The following is a 25,661-nucleotide window of genomic DNA, read 5'->3' as shown; positions in this document are numbered from 1 at the left end:
AGAAATACCAGGCGTTAGAATATTTATAAAGTGCCTAGAAAATCAACCTAACAATGTTAGAGTAGATCTGATTCTTTACTTCCTCCCCGATTGGGGCTGGAACCTGTACTTTTCACTTCTACGACAACACCGCCTATATAAGGGAGCTACCTTTTGATTGGGGGGGGGGGGGGGGGGGGGGGGGGTAGGATGAAATTTGAAAAAAAGGCAGGACATGAGTTTTGAGTACAAAAACGCAGGATGAACAACTTTGCAAAAAAAAAATGGCAGGATGACAATTTATGTAAAAAAAAATCAGGATAAACTAATAAAAATAACAAGGCAGGACAGAGATTACAACTAAAAAAAAATGCAGGACAAAATTTTTCATCCTGCCCCCCCCCCCCCCCCCCCCCCCCCCATAAAAATCAAATGGTAGCTCCCTAAATGTACGAGGGTATGGATAGGGTTTACAGAATAGATTAGAGTACAGATAAGAGAAAAGGGGGACCAAAAAATAAAGAATACAGAATAATTGGGTGCTTTAAATATAAAGAATCGAGAAAACACGGGCAGAATAATAAAGAATATAGTTAAATGGCATAAAGTTAAAGAATACAGAAAAGAAGTCCTGACACCCCTCCCCAATACATACTCGCATATATACATCTTTGAACGACTCTGCATTCGCCCCTGTTATATGTTATCTAAGAGTAATGGGAATTTTAATTCTCAAAAACTAAGCAATATTTCGTATGATGTCTAAACATAAGTAAAGTATGTTTGAACAGATCCTTATTTTTAACTCACTGCATATGTTTTGTTCTTTCAATATTCTGTTTAAAAGCCTCACTCATTATTTGTGGACTAGCATTAAGGGGCTCCTGGAGGAGCTGTTTTTTGCAGTTGAAATGCCAGATAGAATTCAAGAAAAAATATTTTATACCAAAGGTATTTGGGGGAAATTTTACGGAGAATGATTTGTAATAATTTCTTGTGGGGGAAAATTGATAACACAATGGCCAATGGACTATTTTTCAGAGTAGTCTGGTTGATGTGGTCAGTTTTACTGTACGATAATTTTTGGTTATCCAGGTAATCCTTTTTATTTTTAACTTCTTTTTTCCTTTACTCCGTTTTCACGTGCTTTTAATTTGATACAAATTTTCACACAAATTTTAACTTGAGTACATGTGCATAACAGTTGTAGAAAATGTATGAATTACATATCACCTGAACCAAATGTCTGAGTTACATATCAGTTGAACCAAATGTCTGAGTTACACATATCAGCTGAACCAAATGTCTGAGTTACATATCATCTGAACCAAATGTATGAGTTACATATCACCTGAACCAAATGTATGCGTTGCATTTCAGCTGTAGCAAATGTTTAATAAACACATCAGCTGTATAGCAAATGTATGAGTTACATAAATTATCAGCTGTAGCAAATATTTAATAAACACATCAGCTGTATAGCAAATGTATGAGTTACATATCAGCTGTAGCAAATGTTAAATAAACACATCAGCTGTATAGCAAATGTATGAGTTATATATCAGCTGTAGCAAATGTTTAATAAACACATCAGCTGTATAGCAAATGTATAAGTTACATATCAGCTGTAGCAAATGTTTAATAAACACATCAGCTGTATAGCAAATGTATGAGTTACATATCAGCTGTAGCAAATGTTTAATAAACACATCAGCTGTATAGCAAATGTATGAGTTACATATCAGCCGAACCAAATGTATGAGTTACATATCAGCTGTAGCAAATGTATGATGAACATACTAGTTTGAAAGTTAACAGTACGCAGGAAGACATGTTACCTTATACGGACATATTACTCTGAGAGGGGAAAAGGAGAAAAAGGGGTGGTGCTGGTGGTGTTAATCCCGAATTACCGCAAAAATAAAGGTCCAACCCGACGTCCCAAAAAAGGTGGAGTAGTCTCAACATGTGATTTTGGGTACAAACTCTCTATTTCAAAAGCACCCAATTCATATATTGAAGTCTTGTGAAAATCACGATTCATGGCAAAATCATAACCCATTCATATATTTCTCAGTTGTCATGTTTATCACAAATACAATTTTTGCGAGAATTTTTGACGTCTTATTTGATTAAGGATAAATTAGCATTTATACAGATATCTTATTGAAAGATGCAAATAAACAGTACTTTGATTTGTGAGTGGAAGGTGAAGCCCGAAGGCGAAATTCGAACAGAGCGCTGATGGTGAACATAAATACCTACCAAGACTGTGAAGCATCCTTCTTATCCTATTGAAATTTGAAACCTTTTCATTAAAATGAAGCTTGTTTACATTTAAAAATGTGCAGGTCCAAAACAAATAAGTAATGTTGTGTGTTTTTCGTCTGCTTCACAGGGGATGAAGGCAAAGGGGAACAACTCCTACAGTTGGCAATTTCCGGTTTGTCTATGATCCGACAAATGTTTATTATACATATGAAGTGAATGAAAGATATTAGGGTACAAAAAAAGACAGCAACCCAACAATATAAAAAAGACATCTAAGAGTTCAAAAAGGTACCGACTATTTATCTTTTGTGGGAGTATGTTTTTTTCTTTTAGTGACAATTTTTTTTTCCTAACTTCAAAAACAAACTATTTCTTCAACAACAGCAAAGGAAAAAGAAACTTTTTGAAACTCGCGGTTGAATTAATCCCCCCTACAGTATCCCGCAATGGTGGTAAGTCGTGCACTTAAGGCCATTTCTTTATTTTATTTTTCTGTAGACTTAGTTTTGTTTTTTTTTATTACTGTGTATTGTCAAGCTTGATTACTCATAATTGTTTCTCAGTTACTGAATGTACGATGTTGTTCCATACTGGAGCAGCTGACCCGGTTTGTTTACATTCAAATTCTAATGGCTTCAAAACCACGTGACACATTGAATTGTTATATCCAATCAAATTGCTCTACTGTCAATTAGGTGATTTTTTAGTACAAGGCAATTATATTATTTGTTTGTATGATATTGCTTTGAAATAGTTTGCAATTAATTGTGGTTTATTCAATAGGAAACCTCATTATTAGCCATGAAATTTGACATCAATGGAATTTTATATGAATATTTACTTATGGTCAATATATCGATCTCTTTATATTGAACTTAATTTTTTTTTTATGAAAAATATCCTACCGTAGTCTATAATCGGTCATAACGTTGGTTCGTTCGGATTTTGTTATTGTACTCATCATACGGGAAAACTCCGCATTGACGTCACTACGCTAATACCAGCGTATAAAATTAGTGCAGAATACATTTTTTCTACACTTCTAAATAAAATGATATTTCTAAAGATATGTTTTCATTATTATTCTTAAGTATTGTACAAAAATGCAGATTTTCTAATGGCCATTTCAAACCTGACTTCCGAATGCCTAAAAGCATTTCAGAACTTAAGAAAACCCCTCTTCCGGCCTCCATTGCTTTGTTTACATTCCATTTAGCGTCATCAATCTTAATGGCAGACCAAACAGGCCAAGCAAATCGTATTTTTAAGAATTTCAAAATGGCAAGCACCTTACGTCTTCCGCGATTTTCCCGCGAAAAAAAACATCCAAATTGAAAGAAAAACTTTGGCAAAACAAACGATAATCATGCTCTACTGTCAATTAGGTGATTTTTTAGTACAAGGCAATTATATTTATCTTATCTGTCAATGGAAACATTAAAATATTTTGTTTTACTTTCTTTAAAAAAAAAATGTTTTCAAAGAAATTTAGAACCACACAATTCATCCTTAAAAAACCCCATACCCTACAAAAGACGAATGACCATGAGTGGTTAATGCCCAAGGTGTATCCGCTAGATATTTTAGTTTTAAACGGGAAACTCTACACAAAAATTTACGACAAAAGGGACGATTTTTCTTTCCCTATTGTTAATTTTCCTTTTTTGGGTGGTGATATTTCTTTGGCACCATCTTACGGTGCCTATATATATATATATCACAACTCGTTTGCTATGCCCGTGTCTGTAGAGACGTTTTGGATTTCAATGAACAGGGATTTCGTTACCACAAATTACCTTTTATAGCTGACTATGCGGTATGGGTTTTTCACATTGTTGAATGCCGTACGGTGACCTATAGTTGTTAACTTCTATGTCATGTGGTCTCTGGTGGAGAGTTGTCTAATTAGTAATCATACCACATCTTCTTATTTCTATATTGAACTGATACGATGATTCTTATTTCGTACAGCAAGTTGTCAAAAATCCTAAGATATGTATATAGCATGGCTTTTACGAATTAATATTAATATTAAATTAACGTATTTAATGCACAAATAGCGTAACTTTAAGTGTATTAAAAATATGTTAACGAGTACGGGTGGCTATATTGTTATATCAATGTGCGATGAAAAAAGTCAAAAGTTTAATGCAAACACTTAACTAGGAGAAATCCTAATGACATGAAATTTTTAATTAAACCTGTAACTGAAGAGTTTGTGTATAAGGAACTGTTGTCGCTCAATATTACAAAGAGCACTGGTTAAGATGAAATACCTGCAAAATTTATAAAGGATGGTGCTAGTATATTACAAAAGCCAATCACAGCAATTATTAATCAATCAATTTTGACTGGAATTGTTCCAAATAGTATGAAATATGCAAGAGTAAAACCTTTATTTAAAAAAAATAGTGCTCTTGATGTTGGTAATTATAGACCTGTCAGTATATTTAGCATTGTATCGAAAAGTTCTTGAAAGGAGTGTTTATAACCAATTATCAGAGTTTTTAGGAAAAAAACAAATTGTTATTTGAATTTCAATCAGGTTTCAGAGGTAAATACTCCACTGATACATGTCTTATACATTTATCAGATTATATAACTTAAAGAACAAATAGCTCAAATGGTACTTATACTGGAATGATTATGTTAGATTTACAAAAAGCGTTCGACACTGTCGACCACAATATTTTATGTTCAAAACTTGAAGTTATGAGTGTTCAATCTGTAGACTGGTTTAGATCTTACCTTTCTGATAGAATTCAATTTGTATCTTTGAATATTGTTATGTCGAAACCCATGTAAGTAACATGTGGTGTCCCTCAAGGAAGTATCCTTGGACCGCTGTTATTTTTAACATATATGTCAATCAGTATTAATTTTATATGCTGATGACAGCGCTATTTTATATACTCATAAAAATCCAGATATTATTTCTACAAAATTGGGAAAAGTTCTAGAAAAATGTTCAGACTGGTAAGTAGATAATAAACTGTGACGTCTTTACATCTAGGAAAAACAGAATGTTTGCCTTTTGGACCTCCAAAAAAGATTAGACAAAATATTAATTTTCAGGTCAAATGTAATGATCACCTTATCAAATCGACATATTGTGTCAAATATTTAGGAGTTCACATTGATATTTTTTTAAATTGTGAACAAATAGTTTCCAATATCATAAAACAATTTAATGCAAGATTAAGATTTTTATATAGAAATGCCAAATATTTGGATACTAGATCAAGGATGACTCTCACATCTGCTCTGATACAATGCTATTTTGATTATTCTTGCTCTTCGTGGTATAGTAGTCAGGGCAAAGGGGTGACAAAAAAATTGCAAGTTGTACAGAATAAGGTGATGAGATTCATTCTAGGTCTGGGTCCAAGGACTAGAATTACATGTGATATTTTAGATAAAGTTAATATGCTATGTGTAAAAGATAGAGTTAGTCAACTTAGATTAAACCATGTATTCAATATATATCATGGACATGCTCCAGAGTATTTATGTGAACATTTTGACTTGAATAATCATAATATTACCAGAAGTGCTGCACATAATAATTATTTTGTACCAAATGTTAAAAACTGTAATAAAAACAGCTTTGTCTATAATGCCATACAAGACTGGAACAATCTACCAGTCAACATAAAAAATATATCAAATAGATCTGCTTTTAAGACTGCAGTTAAAGAACAATTAAAAATAACAGCAAGAAATAAAGAAACTGGAGATTTTTTATATGTTTTTTAAGAAACAATTTATCTTTCTGTTTTTTTTTTTGGTGAAAGTCAAATTTTAACATATAATTTGAAATATTATTTTTATATATTTTCAATCAAGGGACCCCATTGGAAATAAGCTATACTATGTAAGCTTTTATGGGATATCCCAGGCTTCTTTCTATGAGCACTGTTTTTAAAATATATTATGATACTATTTTGAAAGTATATATATATACAAGTCTAAATTGAAAACAACGTTCAAACCTATGATTGCGTTGGATAAAAACCGCAATTTTTATACGTGTGCATGCAAAACAAATTTCTTGATAGAGGGGTCTAAATACAGCACAAACAACATGTTCCAAAAGACCAAAAAAGTGAAAAAGTATATTTTAACAAAACGCATTTGACTAACAGGTCGAACAACAGATGTTCTTAAACCCTGCTGACTGCCATTGGCGATTGCCAAATAAACAGATTACAGGATGTAACAAAATAGATCTTATAATTAATTTATTACCAATCAGAAAACAATAAACTTGCGGAAAAGATGGTATACCGCAAACATGAGGTGCAAAAATTTGTACACCATATCCGGATTTCGACAATTAATGTCTCTTCAGTGATGTTAGGAATCGAAACGGTATTTGGAAGGCCATACAATTTACCTCAATTTAGGATAGACTCTTGAATTTTGAAAGAGACAACATAGGATGAACGGATCATATAAACCCGAAGGCAAATATAATACAAGCCCAATCGAAAAAATATAAACAAGTCTAACTTGAAAACAACGTTCAAACCTATGATTGCGTTAGATAAAAAACCGCAATATATATATATATTGTGACATTAAAAACACCTTAAATATGTTTTAATATAAAAAGAAGTTTAATAGTTTATATTTCTGCATTTTAGTTATAAATAAAGAAATATTAAAGAATGCAATAATTACATTGAATACTTAAATAATTTAAATAAGAAACTATGTTAAGGATAGAAAATAAAGTCGGATTTAAGAGAAGAAAAGAACGTGTAAACAGTATTTCTCAAAAAGCTAGTTGTTAGATAAAATAAGAAGACATGTAAATAAGTTTGGATTTGTTAGAAAGTAGACAAAGCGATTTGTAAATAGTATTACGTAAACTTTTAGCACAAATTATAGTTTTTAACTAGAAAATAAGGAAAAGAATAGCTTGCTAGACACTTAGGAAATTAAATCTTTGTATAAGATAAATCAAATAAATCTTGTGTAGATACGCTAATCCTAGCGAACAAAGAAAATGTTCTCATTCTTTGTCTTCATGTAATAAGCGAGATAATCCGTTTTAAGGGTGACGCTAAAGATAATTGAGAAATGAAAGACAGATAGAAATCCGGTCAGTGTCCAGTTATTGACCAATAAAAACTTAATAAGGGAGGTCACTAAATTTTAATTAAGAAGCTGATTGGAGAAAATAGCAGAAGTTCGTAATTCCAAAGATCATGTGACTAAAAATTTGAAATAACCAAAGTAAAGGTTTAGCGTCATTCGATCTTTGGAGTTACAAAAATAAAGACTTATTTTAAAAAGAACTTCTGTTTATTTTAGGTGAGTTGATATTGATTTTATAATTTTGTTACTTCCTAAGTCTAACCGATATATCCAATATCAACGGATCATAAACCACTAAGTCATATAGCCAAATCCAGTTAAGAAAATATTAAAAAAAAAAAATCGTTTTTTAAAATTAAAACAAGTTTAAGAAGAAATAAATTCGAATGTAAAATTGCGGAGCAATTTCTTCGAACAACAGGGATATATAATGATGGTAAATTGAGGTAAAATATTTAAAGAAATACATTTTAATATTTCATATAAAACTAAGTTAATCTTACATGTATTTGTAGAAAATAAATAATTCTTGTATAAAGCTTTTTGTGTAAAAAGATATAATTAGAAAGTCTCTAATGTTATGTAACTTTTGATATATAAGTATTAGATGTGAAATTCTTCCTATTTGACACTTAGCGATATAAATAAGGTTTGACAGCTTAAACTCTTAGAAGTATTTCCTTTAGCAAATATATTAATTCTTTTCTATTGTTCACATAGAATTCTATCTAACCAAAATAATCGGATTTCCCTAATGGTCATAAAAACAAGGTATTTAGTAATTAAAAATAGTAACCCCAAATTATGTAAAAATGTGAATAAGGTAAAAGAGATCTAACCAATAGAAACTGTTCTTATAAAAATAAGTATTCTAAAAGTCATTTTGATTGGTGAATAAAACAAGTCCAACCAGCACGTGTTCTTAGGGTTTAAAATAGGAAACCCTAAGGAATCAAACATTACTCTTATGGTTGGACTCGAAATAAACATATATAGACATCTTTGTTTTATTCACCAGGTTCGTAAACTTATAAATTTGTTTAATGAAAAATATAACGTAACCTTATTAATCTTTTAATGTAACTATTTTATAACAGAAATCTTTCTTTATTAACGTTACCATAAATATCATAATAAACTATTTTAATTAATTAATGAAGTATTTTGATAATTGTTAATTCAAGTTCATTTTAAGAATCAAACTCTTTTATTTCATATTAATGTATTTTGATTAAATTACTCTTATGGTTGGACTCGAAATAAACATATATAGACATCTTTGTTTTATTCACCAGGAGGCCTCGAAAGAACGCGAACGACAGTCCCCCAAATTGTCGTAGTTAAAATAGTGAACAGAGACTATGTAAACACAAGAGCGACGACAACATTAACCTTCAGCGGGAGAGGGGAGGCAACTGCCTTAGTCTGTCCTGCCCCCTCTTTCCCGCATAAATATTATTTGTCTTGTTTTGTCTTGTGAATTTTGATATATGTGCTTGAATTTGCCTGAATAAAACTATACTATACTATACTATAACTGACTGTGCTTTGCATGAATTAGATAGTATGTCAATCAAATAGTGGCGCGCTTAATATGATAAAACGTCACTTATTTTCAAAAAATGAACACATGGAACAATTTCAACTTTTCTGTAAGACTTGAATTATTTTTCTGATACATGTACATGCAAATGAAATTTTGCAGCGAGATTTTCATTAAGGTTTATAGGCAACAGAGCGATTTATGTGTTATTGAATAATCCCCCCCCCCCCCCGAAATTCTACCTTTCCATATATTAGGGAAAAGATCGATTAATTGATGGTTTTTCTTAATGCGTAAGGTTCAAGGACAAATATTTTAAGCATGCTCAATTCACGGAGAAAGACCTTTGACAGTGACATATATTTTTGAAATATTTATTCTGACACAATAAAAGAGGCAACCAACAAAGAAAGGCTGGACGGAAACCAGTTTCTCCTTTTCATACACTGGACGGGATAGCTAGGAAAGGGAGATAAAAGAAGGACATGGTCTCCCTTAAACTTTATTTTTAGGTACGTCCGACCTATTCATCTGTATTAAGGTTTTGGTGTTTATAGAAATTTCAATAAAAGTGGTTGTAAAGAAGTTAATCAAATATGTCGCCTCCTCGCTTATAGACCACGTTATTCCTTTTTGTAGTTCCCCTCATGAATTCTTTGGCTTCAAGTTTAGGGAACCTTGTTTTAATTTAGTTAAGTTGAGGAGTTTGACTAGTGACGGTGTACAGTATGGGTAAAGTGTTGATTAAAGTTTGTTGGAATGACAGTATATGTTGGCTTTTCCCCTAAATTGATTGCAATGACTACTAATTCAATTAACTATTTTGGAATTTAACAATACAAGCGTATTAAAATAGTGAATATTTATGATCATGTGATAATTGAATAATAGAATAGTATGAGATTTCTATATATCGGGTACCTATAAAGTGCGAAACGAAATAAAAACCGAACAGAACGAAACAAAACAAAACAAAACGGAACGAAACGAAACGCAATGTAATTAGCCGAAACAAAATTGACCGAAAAGAAAATGAATGACAAAATGAAACTAAATACTTTTTGTTCGTTGAAATGAATAGTTTATGTTAATATTTTAATCTTTTTAAGGTCAAACTTCTGCTAATATCTGATTTTGCATAAGGACTTATACTGCGTGAACCATGTTCTCTGGGAAGAGGGGGATTACACGCTTTTGGGATGTGGGATATAGGGGTCAAAAATAGGGATATGAAAAAAAGAAGGAAAACAGTGGGAAATGGGAAAAATTACAAAAATAGGCGGGATTAGGGAAATGAGCACCAACGTGTCACCCTCTTCTGGGATTTCTTCAGGGATTTTACGTTAAAATTTGCATGTGACATGGCTTCTTGACTCCTATTTCTAGTACATAAGGCAAACGATTTGAGGCTTGATATTCAAGGCCTCAGAGCGATTCAAAAAAGGCGATGCTGCTTAGGAGTGGATAACCATACTGGCAGTACATTAAAAAGGCTATTGGTACTTTACGGAACGGAACGGAACGGAAGTTCATTTAAGGTATCCATAGGGGGCATCTATCAAAATTTCGAAAAATCTTTAACACAAAACAAACTTTAAATTTTGCTGTTTACGGTTTTCAATATACATATAACACAATTGTAAACTAAATCTCATCTTCATATGTAAAATGTGTAATAATGGGTATAACATCGGGAAATATCCTGTAGATGTACATTCATGTCCTGATAAATTATCATGGATTTGACGAATTGGCAGGTCAGAGAAAAAAGTCTTACTCCTTTCAATCATTATGATATCTAGGAAGACAGACCTCCCGTCGTCCTATTCGGCGATGATTAGAAACATTGATTCTGATTTTAACTTTTTACATTTTTTATTCCGTTCCGTTCAATTCCGCAAAGTACCAATTACTCTGAGGAATTGGTTTTTAACGGAATCAACGGAAACAGACATCTATGTAAAAGACGGTATGATTCATTTTTTTTTGTCTTACACCTCTTTTTTTAAATAAGTAGTAAGTGTTTTGATATATATTCAATAACCGAATCAATAATTTATATGAAATAGGCAAGTCAAACGTAAAGTATTACTTTTTTCATTCGTAATTATATCTAAGAAGACAAGACCTCCCGTCGTCCTTTTCGACGATGATTAATATTGATTCTGATTTTAACATTTTAAATTTGTTATTCCGTTCCGTTCCGTTCCGTTTCGCAAAGTACCAATTGCTCTGAGGAATTGGTATTTAACGGAATCAACGGAAACAGACATCTATGTAAAAGAAAGTAATATTATTTTATTTGTCTTACACCTTTTTTAAATGAAAAGTAAAAAAGAAAAGGGGGCAATATCTTTTGTACTTAAACCAAGAGGAGAACTCAGTCGTAGAGATGTTTGTGTTTTTAATTACAATTCAATATACTTATGTTGTGTGACTGTAAATGATATTTTTTTTTGCATACTTCAAAACAATTCTATTAAACCACTCAAATGACTTTGAACTACGTTAATGTAAAATGACGGTTCGTTGCTTATTAAAAAAAATGGCCCAATCGTATACTTAATTATGGTTCAAATGATAGTAGGCATTTCAAAAACTAGTGGCGCAAACGTAGCATTAGAGAAAACGTAGCATTGGCGCAAACGTAGCATTGGCGCAAACGAGTTGTTGCGCAACAGAACTCGTTTTGACGCAAACGGATTTCTCACCATTAATGAAAACCTCAAATTACGACTGACATGTTGTCCCGGACATTCAATAATGTTTTACAAAATACGGACAAGTGATGATATCAATCATTCTCAACCAGTTCTTGATAAAATATAAGTCATCAGATTCAAACTGGAAGTATTTTTTTTCAGGACTTTTCAAAATAAATTGAGGTCGATGCACATGAGACTTACGTATGATATACTAGAAACACATTTTTATTTAAACTTTAATTCAAACTGACACTAAAAATGAAACGAATAAACAAATAATAGATTCATTGTCAATATCATTTTATTAAGGGTTTTCAATATATACAGTATCATATTAAAGCACTGCAGGTATATTTCTATTGAAGGTATAAAACAATTCACTTAACGTATATGTCAAAGATAAGCACGAAACCACAACGTAACCCAAACAGTATTCGAATTCTCTTCTCCAAGAAGTTGACCAATTCTCTAAACTCTCGCATGGAAGGAGAAGTAACTTTACGTCTCCAAAATCCTAGCTAGCTCAAGCTCTTTATTTGTTTGTTTGATTAGACGTGCGTTTTTCCTTATCATCACAGAAGGTATAGTGTCCGGCTGGGATCTTGTTTTTTCGAGTGGCTTCTTTTTTTCTCTCCATATTTTACAAGTGTGGTCACAGATCAGTGTGGATAGTATGTTTGGATGTTTGACAGTGTTTTCTGACAAATGGAGCTCTTTGTTTTTTCCCAGAGGGTTCTATATTAAACTGTGTTGCATAATGACAACCAACCTGAACCAAACACTTAACATTAGCAGTGTTGTTTATTTAATATTTAGTTTATTTTCAAGACTGTCATGGAGGAGACATTAATTGCATTTATTTGATTACCAAAAGATTATGATAAAATATGTTCCACATCTTTGATTTTGAATAGCTAGGGGAGGAAAACATACGGTTCATTTCTGCATGATGTGATTTTAAAATGGGAGATGGTATCTGAGAACATGCATGCATGTACTATTTGTATAGTTCTATTTATGTTCCTTTGGGGTGGCCATTTCTTACTTGGGTTTGTCCACAAAAACTGCAAATTAGTTCAGGATCTTCCAAGTATCAATTGTAAAAGATTTTGTTTAAATGTAGAAATTGTTTCTCAGAAGATGTTTAATGGTTTTAAGTAATGACAATGCCTAGACGAGCTAGAAATTAACCTTCTGTGTTATTTCTTATTAATTAGTTCTTCCTTCCAAAAGTAAAAAAAAAAAGTTTTGACCAGTATGAAAGTAATATCAATGAAAGAACCTTTGTGAGCATGCTTCAAAGAATCATAACTGCTACAAAGGTCAACTGATAACATTTCTAGTGGATGTGAACATCTTCTGAATATGTTTTAATTATCTAAAAAGTATTCAAAATGAAAAAGGTATTGCAAAAATATTCTTGTTTCAAGATATTTTTGTTATATGGATATAAATATAAGTCCAGTACAGTAAGCTAGTTTTGTTGTGGTATGAAAGTGCTATGATTAACATTTACTGTTAATTCACACAAATTAAGAAATTACCAAATGAATGATAAATGTCAAACAATGAAATATATTTTTAATAAACAGCTGCGCCATGAACGCATGACACATTTTCAAACAATAAAGTTCAATTACTTCTTAATATCATATTAGAAATTTATGAAAATCAAAAGGGAGCTTACATCAATAGATAAACAATTCACCAAAGTTTCATGAGAATTGCTGAAAGCATTTTTGAGTTATTGTCCAAAAACTGGAAAATCCCCCCTTTTTTAATGAATAAAACCCCATAACTCGGAAAGGTAAAATCTAAAATTTATATACTTCTAAAGGGAGTTTACATCAAAAGATATAAACAATTCACCGAAGTTTCATGAGAACTGCTGAAAGCTTTTTTGAGTTATTGTCCGTAAACTGGAAAATCCCCCTTTTTTTCTGAATAAAACCCTGTAACTCGGAAACGTAAAATCTAAAATTTATAAAAATTGAAAGGGAGCTCAGGTCAATAGATATATACAATTCACCAAAATTTCTTGCAAGTTGGTGAAAGCATTCTTGGGTTATTGTCCGAAAACTGGAAATCCCCCTTTTTCAATGAATAAAACCCCAATAACTCGGAAACGTAAAATCTAAAATTTATGAAAAACGAAAAGGAGCTCACGTCAATTGATATAAACAATTCACCAAAGTTTTATGCAAATTGGTTAAAGCGTTTTTGAGTTAATGTCCGACATGTTGACGACAGACAGACGGACAATGGTATATAACATAATACGTCCCGTAAATGGGCGTATAAAAACCATAATTTTTAAAATCAATAAGCCATTAGGCCTTATGAATTTTGTCCTTTTATTTCACATACTGTAGTGAATGACCATTCACACGCAGTACAGATGTTTAAAAAAAGTGTAACAAAACCACCTAGCATCATATTGCTAGAAGCACGTGTAGCATTGTTTGGTGAATTTGTGCTTTTTTGTCCCCTGCATAACGCGTTGCGGGGGACATGTCAAACCAGGCGTATGTCTGTGCTTCCGTGTGTCCGTCCTTTCCGTCTTGTTAGTGCTCTCATGGGTACAAGATTTTTATAACACTTATACTATAGGTTAATATCAGCTATATCTCGGACAAGTTCTATAATGGTGGTATTGACTTATTTCAAAAGAGTTATGCTCCTTGAAAATATTAAATTTATAAAAAAAATGGCCTCGTTAGCGCTCTCATGGGTACAATTCTTGTCAGATTTTTATAAAACTTATACTAAAGGTTAATATCAGCAATATCTTGGACAAGTTCTATAATGGTGGACGATTAACTTTTTTTTTAAAGAGTTATGCCCCTTGAAAATATTAAATTTATGTAATGCCTCGTTATCCCTCTCAAGGGTACAATTCTTGTTAGATTTTTATAGAACTTATACTATAGGTTAATAGCAGCAATATCTCTGACAAGTTCAATAATGGTGGACAATCGACTTTTTTGAAAAGAGTTATGCCTCTTAGAAATATTAAATTTATGGAAAATGGCCTCGTTAGCGCTCTCATGGGTACAACTAAAGGTTAATATCAGCAATATCTCGGACAAGTTGGTGGATGATCGACTTTTATCGTCCCTTGGAAATATTAGATAAGTGTAGAGCTGGGGACATTGGAACTGTTCTTTTATTTCATTTGGCTTCTTGACAAAAAATGTTTGGATCAAATGTAAATAAAATGCCTTTATCTCCCAATTACTACTTACATAGAATGGATAATACTTCACAACAATTTCTTGTTCAGATGAGAGTTGTCTGTCAAATCTTTTATTTCACTAAGAATAAATTGCATAACAATGAACTGAGCTCAAAGCAAGCACTTTAATAATACACGTAGACAAAGAGCTTAATCCAGTGATATACTAGTACTTTGTACTACAGGTCCTTCATGAACATCCAGGACCATCTGCAATAACTAAATCTCACAAACATGCCATACTACATGGATCAGAAAGCCTGAAAAAGACATGATTTTTTTTATATTTTCAGTACATTTATAATATACACTGGTTAAAACTTACAAATTTGTGGTAAAATCATTCTAACCTAGCATGTAACAATCACTTCATGCACAAATTGATATACATGTAGGCTGAGTGTCCCTCTGTTTGAAATAAGAACATACTTCCACCTATCATAGTATACAACTGGTGATTATTGAACAAACATTCAAAACTACAGGAGTTAAAAAAAAATTGTTACAGCTCACTAACCCAGGACTTATTGGTAGCAGGATTTACTACCAAAACCAATAACAACAACATTCAGTTTGGTATTGGGTTGATGTCTGATTGTTGTACATGTAACATTGACAAGGGATTTATTTATATAAATAACAAATATTCACCAAAGTTCAAATTAAGTAAATGGATGTAAGCAATTTTAGGAAACCATACTGCCTTCAAAAACGAGGAAAAGCCTTGTTGGCTGTAAACAATCTCCCCCCCCCCCCTCGGCAATGAAAAGTGTGCAACAATTCAATCCAGAAAAGTAATGGCCTGATTTACATCTTGGGAACCCTCCCCCATCCCAAAATGAGGGATCATATCCCTTATTTTGCCGTTGTAGAAAAGGAAAAAAAGAAAATGTAGCCTTTTTAACTTATAAAGGGGGGAGGGGGGTCATTATATTTGGAAAATTTTGTCTTAAGGATGGATCCACTAATTTTCAATAGATAATGATGATTGTTCAAAGTCCATCTCATCTGGAAACAGTATATCTGTATTATGTATATGTGGACAAATTTAAACCCGACATCAAATGTTGATACTGTTGTACTTGAATGACTGTAGTGGTAGGAAATCAAATTAAAAGTCAGTAAATAACAATGCCAGTGGCGGATCCAGAACTTTTTATAAGGGGGCACTGCCTGACCTAAGGAGGACCCGCTCCAGTCAATCATGCTTCAGGGATTCCTTTTATAATCACCCAAATTTTTCCCACAAAAAGGGGGGGGGCGGCCCCCAGGCAGTGGCTGATCCAGAAATTTTAAATACATGTAGGAGGGGGCCCACTCCAGTCATGCTTTAGCCTTTATAGTGATTCCTTAAATAACCAACCAAATTTTCCCAACAAAAGGGGGATGGGGCCACCTAAATCCGCCTCTACTAGACCCCCCCCCCCCCCCCCCTGGATCCGCCTATAAATTCAGAAACAAATTAATTGTTGCATTGGTGATACATTCAAATGGAAGCTTTATCCATGTAAATGTCATCTGTAAAACGGGATATACAATTTTCAGGGCTATACTGTCCTTCATATTTAGGTCATTTTGACACAGCAAAATATAAAGAAAATACCAACTTTATATAATGTGTCTGTATTAAGGAAGTTTTTCAGGGAAACTAAGTTAATTTTCGCCAAAAAAAAAAACCCACTATAAGTAATATAAATCCGTTGTATTTGTTGCCAATGTTGGTTGAAATATGATGGGATATGCTGTACACTTCAGTTGTGACTAGACGAGAGCTTTATGTGTACAAACCTGACGTCAATTTATGTACAATCTATGTACTGTAGAAGAAAAAACAAATTATACAACATCACCTTACATCCAAACACAATTTATATCTCATTACAATAATCCAAATTCAATAGTAAATTACGATGTCAATGGAAGAAGTTCCCGCGCAAATATCATGTGTAAAACGGGATAGACCATAATGAATTTTAGGTTTATGTTGTCATTCACATTCCGATCAATTTACACAGTTAAATAAAATATATATGTTAACTATATTTAGATTGGTTTTGAATTTGAATTAACTCGACACTGAATCTAAAACCCCTAAAACTTAATATGTGGAATCGTCCAGATTTCCTAATAATGATAAAGGTGAAATATGTAGAATCAGAATTGTGCACAAAGAAATAAGATCAGAGGTAAACCCAATGTAAAGTGAAAAAAAAACAAAAACTGTATTAAAGCATTGTTTATTAAATTTGCATGCATAAAAACCTTGAAGTTTAAACTAATAACGATTACGTGTATCCTGTCAACTCCTTAACAAAAATAATAATGTCTTCTTGACTACTTCCGCGCGCCTCTGACTGAATTTTTAATATATTGTTACAGAGTATGTTAAATATATGTGCTGTTAACTGCTATTAACTAGTTATAGCTGTTATCTGTTTTCTTAAAATTGTCATTATTGTTAACTGTTATTCGAAAAAAATACCCTTGTTAGCTGTTGTAATGACTCAGTTCATTGTTAACTGTTTGTTTACCCATTTTAATGTACCAAAAAGTGTAAAATAAATTTGCCTCGCTTCTATCGACACTGACAAAACTAACAACAATTTCATATAGAATAGGTAATGAGACCAAAAATTGTGCTTAATTGGAGTAAGTTGATACATGTTAATGAGATCACACTAGCTAAACATATCAGAAAAAGTGTTATGATATCACAACCTCCACTCCGCCTAAAGTTCATTATCTTCTACTGATATAATGCATGCTTTATTGAAATGATAATATTATTTAACATTAAACAATGTTTAAAAAATGTAAAGGTGTTGAAATTTTTATGTCTTTCAAATTTTTTATTTTTGCCTCTCGTCTTCTCTTATAGAAAAAAATGACCTGTCCCTAAATGGACTATATCAAACTGTATTGAAACCCCCTATTGCATAGAAGGCTAGGGAGGGTGTATAAACTTCTTAAAAGCTGCTAGAGGCCTTGATGGCTCGGTGGCCGAGTGGTCTAAGTAGTTCTACTATTGTAATCACTAGCCAGTCAACACTGAGGTTGTGAGTTCGAACCCAGCTCGTGTGGGTACACTCGACTCCAATCTGGAAGGTCGGTGGTCTTCTCCAGGAACTTCGGTTTCCTCCTCCAATAAAAACTGGCCGCCACGAAATAGCCCAAGATGGTGCTTAAAAGTGGCGTTAAAACATCAAAAAATCAAAAATCAATTTAAACACTGTTTTATATATACGAAGATGTGCAAAACATTTTGGTATACTTTTTGGGAAAAATTAAGAAAAAATAAACGAGAAGGTATTCAGTAAATTTTGCAATTGAAATTATTAGATCATATTTATATTAGGGTAAACAATTATGTGTTTCTTATTGGCCTGTCTTGTTTGATCTTTTAGTTTTGGATAGGTATTGTGCCATTTTGCTGTGCCTTTAGATTTGATTGCTTTTATTGTGTTGGGGCCATACAGAGCTGACTGCCTGTTAGTTGGTGCTTTTATTGTGTTGGGGCCATACAGAGCTGACTGCCTGTTGGTTGGTGCTTTTATTGTGTTGGGGCCATACAGAGCTGACTGCCTGTTAGTTGGTGCTTTTATTGTGTTGGGGCCATACAGAGCTGACTGCCTGTTAGTTGGTGCTTTTATTGTGTTGGGGCCATACAGAGCTGACTGCCTGTTAGTTGGTGCTTTTATTGTGTTGGGGCCATACAGAGCTGACTGCCTGTTAGTTGGTAGTTCCCGCTCTGTTGAAGGTTATGTGGTAATCTCTGGATGCCTTTCTGTGCATTTAATACATTGGGTGATTCGGTGATGCCTTCGTGCCATTGTTCGATCTCGATATCGATCCTTTTTCATATATCCAGTAAATATGTATTTATCATCTTATAATTGATGTAATGACTTTAGTGTTTCTAATCATCGTCGGAACGGGTGGCAGAAGGCTTTTCTTTTTGGAAATATTTACGAATGGAAGGAGTAAGACTTTTTGTCTAACCTGCATTTGTGTTAAATTCATAATTATTGATCCGGTCGAAAATGCTATCTAAAACACTTACCACTCATGCAAAAAAAGAGGTGTCAGACAATTTTTTTTATCATACTGCTTTTATTACAGAACAGATGTCTGTTTCCGTTGATTCCGTTAAATATCAATTCCTCATAGCAATTGGTACTTTGCGGAACGGAATGGAACGGAATAACAAATTTAAAATCAGAAGCAATGTTTCTAATCATCGTCGGAACGGGTAACGGGAGGTCTTGTCTTCTTAGATATAATTACGAATGAAAAGAGAAATACTTTTTGTCTGAATTACCTATTTCATATAAATCATTGATCCGGTTATTGAATGCATATCTAAAACACTTACCACTCATTTAAAAAAAGAGGTGCAAGACAACAAAAAAAAGAAGTATACCGTCTTTTACATAGATGTCTGTTTCCGTTGACTCCGTTAAATAACAATTCCTCAGAGCAATTGGTACTTTGCGGAACGGAACGGAATGGAATAACAAATTTAAAAAGTTAAAATCAGAATCAATATTTATCATCGTTGGAAGGGACGACGGGAGGTCTAGTCTTCTTAGATATAATTACGAATGAAAGGAGTTACACTTTTTTTCTGACTTGCCTATTTCATATGAACTATTGATCCAGTTATTGAATGCATATCTAAAACACTTACCACTTATTTAAAAAAGAGGAGTAAGACAAAAAAAAAAAAATCATACGGGAGGTCTTGTCTTCTTTGATATAATTACGAATGAAAAGAGTAATAAAATTGAGAATGGAAATAGGGATTATGTCAAAGAGACAACAACCCGACCAAAGAGCAGACAACAGCCGAAGGCCACCAATGGGTCTTTAATGCAGCGAGAAAATCCCGCACCCGGAGGTGGTCCTCAGCTGGCCCCTAAATAAAATTGTGTGCTAGTTCAGTGAAAATGGACGTCACACTAAACTCCAAAACATATAAATAAACTAAAATTAAAAAACATAATACTTTTTGTTTGACTTGCATATTTCAGATAAATTATTGATCCGGTTATTAAATGCATATCTAAAACACTTACCACTCATTTATAAAAAGAGGTGTAATACAAAAAAAAATTAATCATACCGTCTTTTACATAGATGTCTGTTTCCGTTGATTCCGTTAATTACCAATTCCTCAGAGCAATTGGTACTTTTCGAAACGGAACGGTACGGAATAACAAATTTAAAAAGTTAAAATCAGAATCAATGTTTCTAATTATCGCCGGAAAGGACGACGGGAGGTCTGTCTTCTTATATATCATAATGAATGAAAGGAGTAAGACTTTTTTCTCTGACCTGCCAATGCGTCAAATTCATGATAATTTACAAATGAATGTACATCTACAGGATATTTCTCGATGTTATACATTATTACACATTTTACATATGGAGATGAGATTTAGTATACAATTGTGTTATATGTATATTGAAAACCGTAAACAGCTTAAAGATTTTTCGAAATTTTGATAGATGCCCCCTATGGATACCTTAAATGAAATTCCGTTCCGTTCCGTAAAGTACTAATAGCCCATTAAAAATATCGTTACACCAAAACCTTATGAAAAAAAAAAACTTTTCCAATATGAAAAATCTAACTACTGTGGAACAACATCACTAAACTTATAACAGACACGAAAAATAAATCCAATGCTATCAAACTTTCAATCTGTTTTCTCAGAAACAAACATAATCACTGCAACTTAATTTTAAAAACAACCAATACATGCAAAGGAAAACGGTTTATCCTACCATGCAAGACATTAAAATAACCATCCAAAGTATCTATAAACTATACTTCTAAATATAAAGTATTATAGGCAAGTGGACCAAACGGGCTTAAGTCACGCCCCCTCAAGGAGGATAGTTGTCTTATTGACAATTATGCTGTACAACATCTCCTTATTTCTATGGAACATGTTATAGAAAGTGCCACCATGACATGCAGATCGACAACCATAACATCCTGTGTCACCTCCAACATGGCTTTCGAAAACATATATCTTGTGAAACTCAGCTCCCGGAATTTATATAGATGATGTCACTATAATATCTAAAATTCAAACAAACAGATTGCACTTAGTATGAGGCGATTATTTAGTCAAACTTATTGTATTCAAGGAGCTGCTGAAATCGAACTGATGAGATCCTGAAATATTTCAAGATATCCTGAAATCGAATTATGGAGGTCCTGAAATATTTTAGGAGGTTCTCAATGATTTATGGATATCCTGAATTCGAATCATGGAGTTCTGTCAATATTTCAAGACGCCTTAGATACACTAATTTTAACTACATTCGCGCCTCATAACTTATCATGGATTTATTTTTTTAAAGCTTTCGATAAAGTCAGTCATAATTTACTCACACACAAACTTAATCATTTAATTATGGAGGGTAAAACAAATGCATGGATACAAGGCTTTTTATCACGTCGTACTCAAGTATGTGAGGCTATGTCACTGTTAAGCCAGGAGTGGCCCAAGGTTCTCGGACTGTTCTTGTCCAAGTCTGTTTTTTATTTATATAAAAGACATTCCGGCATCAGTTGGCATAAACTCCACCATACGCCTTTTTGCAGATGACTGGAAATTAAATCTAACAGTGATTGCGTAACACTTCAAAAGATTTTTTATTTAAGATACACAATGTATTTGGGAAAACACGTAAAAAATAGCTTTTTCGCCTGACAAGTGTAATGTTCTGTCCATCAGCCGAATTAAAGACCCATTCATATGCAACTACAGTTTACATGGCCACATACTTGAACATGTTAACAAGGCTAAATACCTAGGCTTTACAATTCAATCCGACCTCAAATGGCATAGCCACATAAACAACAAATGCAATACGGCTAACAGCACACTTGGTTTTCCCGGAGGAATCTTTACACAAGTTCCACCTTGGTAAATGAACAAGCATTTAAATCCTTAGTCATACCACCACTAAAACATTCCTTCTCAGTCTGGGACTGAATCATGATCAACTCTAAAAATATTTTGTGCAGATTCGGTGATATCAGAGTTTAACATCAGCTACGTCTTGTAAACTTACAAGTTGAGGTGTTTTGCCAAGATACTATTAGTTACATAGTGTGCTAGTGACCTAATACGGTATATATGGGGTCAGTAAATTCCATATGGGGTGAGAGCGAATATATGGGGTCAGTAAATTCCATATGGGGTGAGAGCGAAGCTCTCACCCCATATGGAATTTACTGACCCCATATATACCGTATTAGGTCACTAGCACACTATGTAACGAATTTATCTTACCGACTATCTTAACGTGTGAAATTTAGACTAATGACCTATCAAATGAGCAAGTCTTCAATACTGTTAGCATTAAGAAACTAATTCCATTGATCCTTCAAAAACAGATACCAACAATAACAACTTGTTAGGTTTAAATCTGTTTTATGAATTAATTTCAATCTTAATCATCACTTTCTTCGTCTGTTGAAACCTTTACGATTTTTTCTCAGTACCGTTTTGTTTTTATAAAGGGACGTAACACCACTACTAACCGTGTATGAAATAAGCCCCGCCTCCTTACTACCTTATAAGGAATATAAAGGGACGTAACACCACTACTAACCGTGTATGAGATAAACCCCGCCTCCCTACTAATCTAATATGAAATATACACGGTCTCCACGAGGGCGCTTTTAATCAATCACATTCCTAGAAATGTATAGGAGGTAAGATAAATGGATATATTATAACTGGATGACTTATATATATAAAATAAGGATATGTGGTATGATTGCCAATGAGACAACTAGGCAGCCTTCAATAATGAGAAACCCCATACCGTATAGTCGTCTATAAAAGGCCTCGACATGAAAAATATGAAAGAATTCAATTGAGAAAACTTACAGCCTAATTTATAACAAAACAATTATGAAAAATAAATATGACAAACTTTAACCAACGACAACCACTGAATTACAGGCTCCTGACTTGGGACAGGCATATAAAGCATGTTGCGTGGTTAAATATGTATGAAGGCGCAAACCCTTCCCCTAACCTGGGACAGTGGTGTTACAGTACAACATAAGAACAAAGTATCAAATCAGTTGAAAAGGGCTTAACTCATCAGATCGATACAATGCAGAAAAAACATTTAATAGAAACATAGACTGTACGTGGCAGGGTATTTTTATTCAACCCTTACAACAAATAGACACCAAGTATAGTGAACTCGCAGTTACTGACAGCTAGTTCAAAGCCAATAATAACTAATAAAAATCATGTATCTAAGTCTGCCTCATATAAATAAAGGTACATGTCGGTGAGACGAGGAACACAGTTGGTTCCTATAGGAATGCTAACTTCTGTTGAAAAACACGTGCACCAAACGAAACACATATGTTGTCAATAAAAACAAGAGCGCACACGCTGAAAGTCTAAAATGAAGGTTTTACTAAATGTACGTGTATCATATAAACTTAACATGATCCATGTAAATGAGTTCAAGTCAGATGATCCCTGCCAGACAGATATGCGCACCTTACAATCATACAATACACCAAATATAGTTAGCCATTTGGCAAGAATTGCACACTCCAATTTTCTATTTCCATTTCTAAGGGACATTTCTCCTGTAAATGTAAATGGTCATTTCTGATTTTCGAACTTGTTAAACATTCGTAACAATCGTACAAGAAATGTAGGCTTGAGAGCGCTTACAATCAATTTTCAATATACTAGTAAGTTATATTTCCAAGGGTCATAACCCCTTTAAGAATAATTGTTTGAAACTGATTTTTCAGCATGCCCGAGGCATTGCTTGATATATATATATATATATATATATATTGATATATATTTGACATATTATAAACTAATCCTAAAATTATATCAATTACCATAAGGTAAAAACACATTCAAATGCCCAAAAAGGCGTAATCCAGGGCTGACCGTGCAAGACCCTCATGGGTAGTAGACATTGAACACCCAGATTGAAGAATCATCTCATCTAGTAAGTACTTAACTGTAGTATAAATATACCTACACCGCAATAGAAACGTTCTTTGATACAATCTTCATGCTAACCCTTGCTCTTTGGACAAGACAAGCTTTCATTTTATATCAAATAATACCTACCCCACAGTCAAAATACCATTCAACACACAAGGACTGCATTTACAGCAACATAGCTATAGAAGGGTGAACATATATTTGAGTGAGCAACTTAGTAACCAAGTAACTCCAGCTGTTCAAACCTACTACTGGATAAAGATTAGTAAATAAAGGCAACAGTAGTATACCGCTGTTCAATAGTCATAAATCGATAAACACATATACGAATGTGTCAACCAAAATATGCAATTGCCAGAGACAGGAGTACCCAACAACCAATATTACTCCTACTCATCGGTATAGAACCTAACCCAGGTCCTAGACAGCCAGGATTTCCATGCACAATTTACCAGAGAGCATGCAAAATTGGAATATGTAGCCTGCGATGACTGCGACAAATGGACACACAGAAAATGCATTGGAACATCAACACCAGAATTCAGCAATTTAGGAAAAAGTGAAGACACTTTGACTTGCCCATCTTGTTCCAAATCAAACAACTCTGTAACAAAAATATATTTTATACCAAATGGAGATAACAGCAAACACTCAACGCTAAACATATCAACCAATCCGTTAATGGCAGACAGGACCAACCAAACTTTCTTGGATATTGTAGCTGATAATGGATTGGAACAAATTCGTCGTGTGAATCTTATAGTGTTATATGTCCACTTTTGATAAACATGGAGATAACTATATATTTGAGATCAAAGTGCAATGGTCTATCTCCCTATACAACTATAATACAAGATTTCTACACTGTACATGTTTTTGTCAGAACTATACTGTTCTATCTCCACACTCCCATTGGATCACCACTATTTCTCATGTAATTTTTCTGTTAAATAATTGTTATCAAAATTATCTTAGTAGTACTATGACTAAATGGTTTGCATGGTTTGAACCCAATCTATGAGTAATTCTTAGCAAATTCAGCTGTACATAATTGGGGATATTACAAAGTTAAAAATCCATGGTCTTTCTCAATGGAAATATAGGGATAGAGTAGAGAATGGCAATCGGGAAAGTGTCAAAGAGACAACAACCCGACCAAAGAGTAAAAATCAGCCGAAGGCCACCGATGGGTCTGCAACACAGCGAGAAAATCCCGCACCCGGAGGCGGACTTCAGCTGTCCTATAAACAAAAATGTGTACTAGTTCAGTGAAAATGGACGTCATACTAAACTCCTAAACATATAAATGAACTGAAATTAAAAAAAACATACAAGACTAACAAAGCGCAAAAATGCGGCGGGGTTTAACATGTTTAGTGAGATCTCAACCCTCCCCTAATACCTCTAGCCAATGTAGATTAAACAAACACACAGCAATACGTACAGTAAAACTCAGTTTAAAAGAAGTCCGAGTCCGATGTCAGAATAGGTAACAAAAAAAAACTAAGCAAAATGACAATGATACATAAATTAACAAAGGACTACTAGCAGTTACTGACATGCCAGCTCCAGACCTCAATTAAACTGATACATTTCTAAAACTACATTGTTTGTAGTGAAATGTTCAAAACAGGGGATGCTTTATTTATCTAAGTTGCTTGTCTATTAAACAAAAAACTATTGAACAAAGAGTTACTCTTCATGTACGTAAATTCAATTCCTATATAACTTTTTATGTCCCAGTCAAATATTTATGATATTGCGCCTTTAAACTTTAATTTAAATTTTTAGCACTATTACCAAATGGG

Source organism: Mytilus californianus, unplaced genomic scaffold, assembly GCF_021869535.1.
Source record: "Mytilus californianus isolate M0D057914Y unplaced genomic scaffold, xbMytCali1.0.p SCAF_2, whole genome shotgun sequence".
Taxonomy (NCBI): domain Eukaryota; kingdom Metazoa; phylum Mollusca; class Bivalvia; order Mytilida; family Mytilidae; genus Mytilus; species Mytilus californianus.
This window is presented reverse-complemented; position numbering follows the sequence as displayed.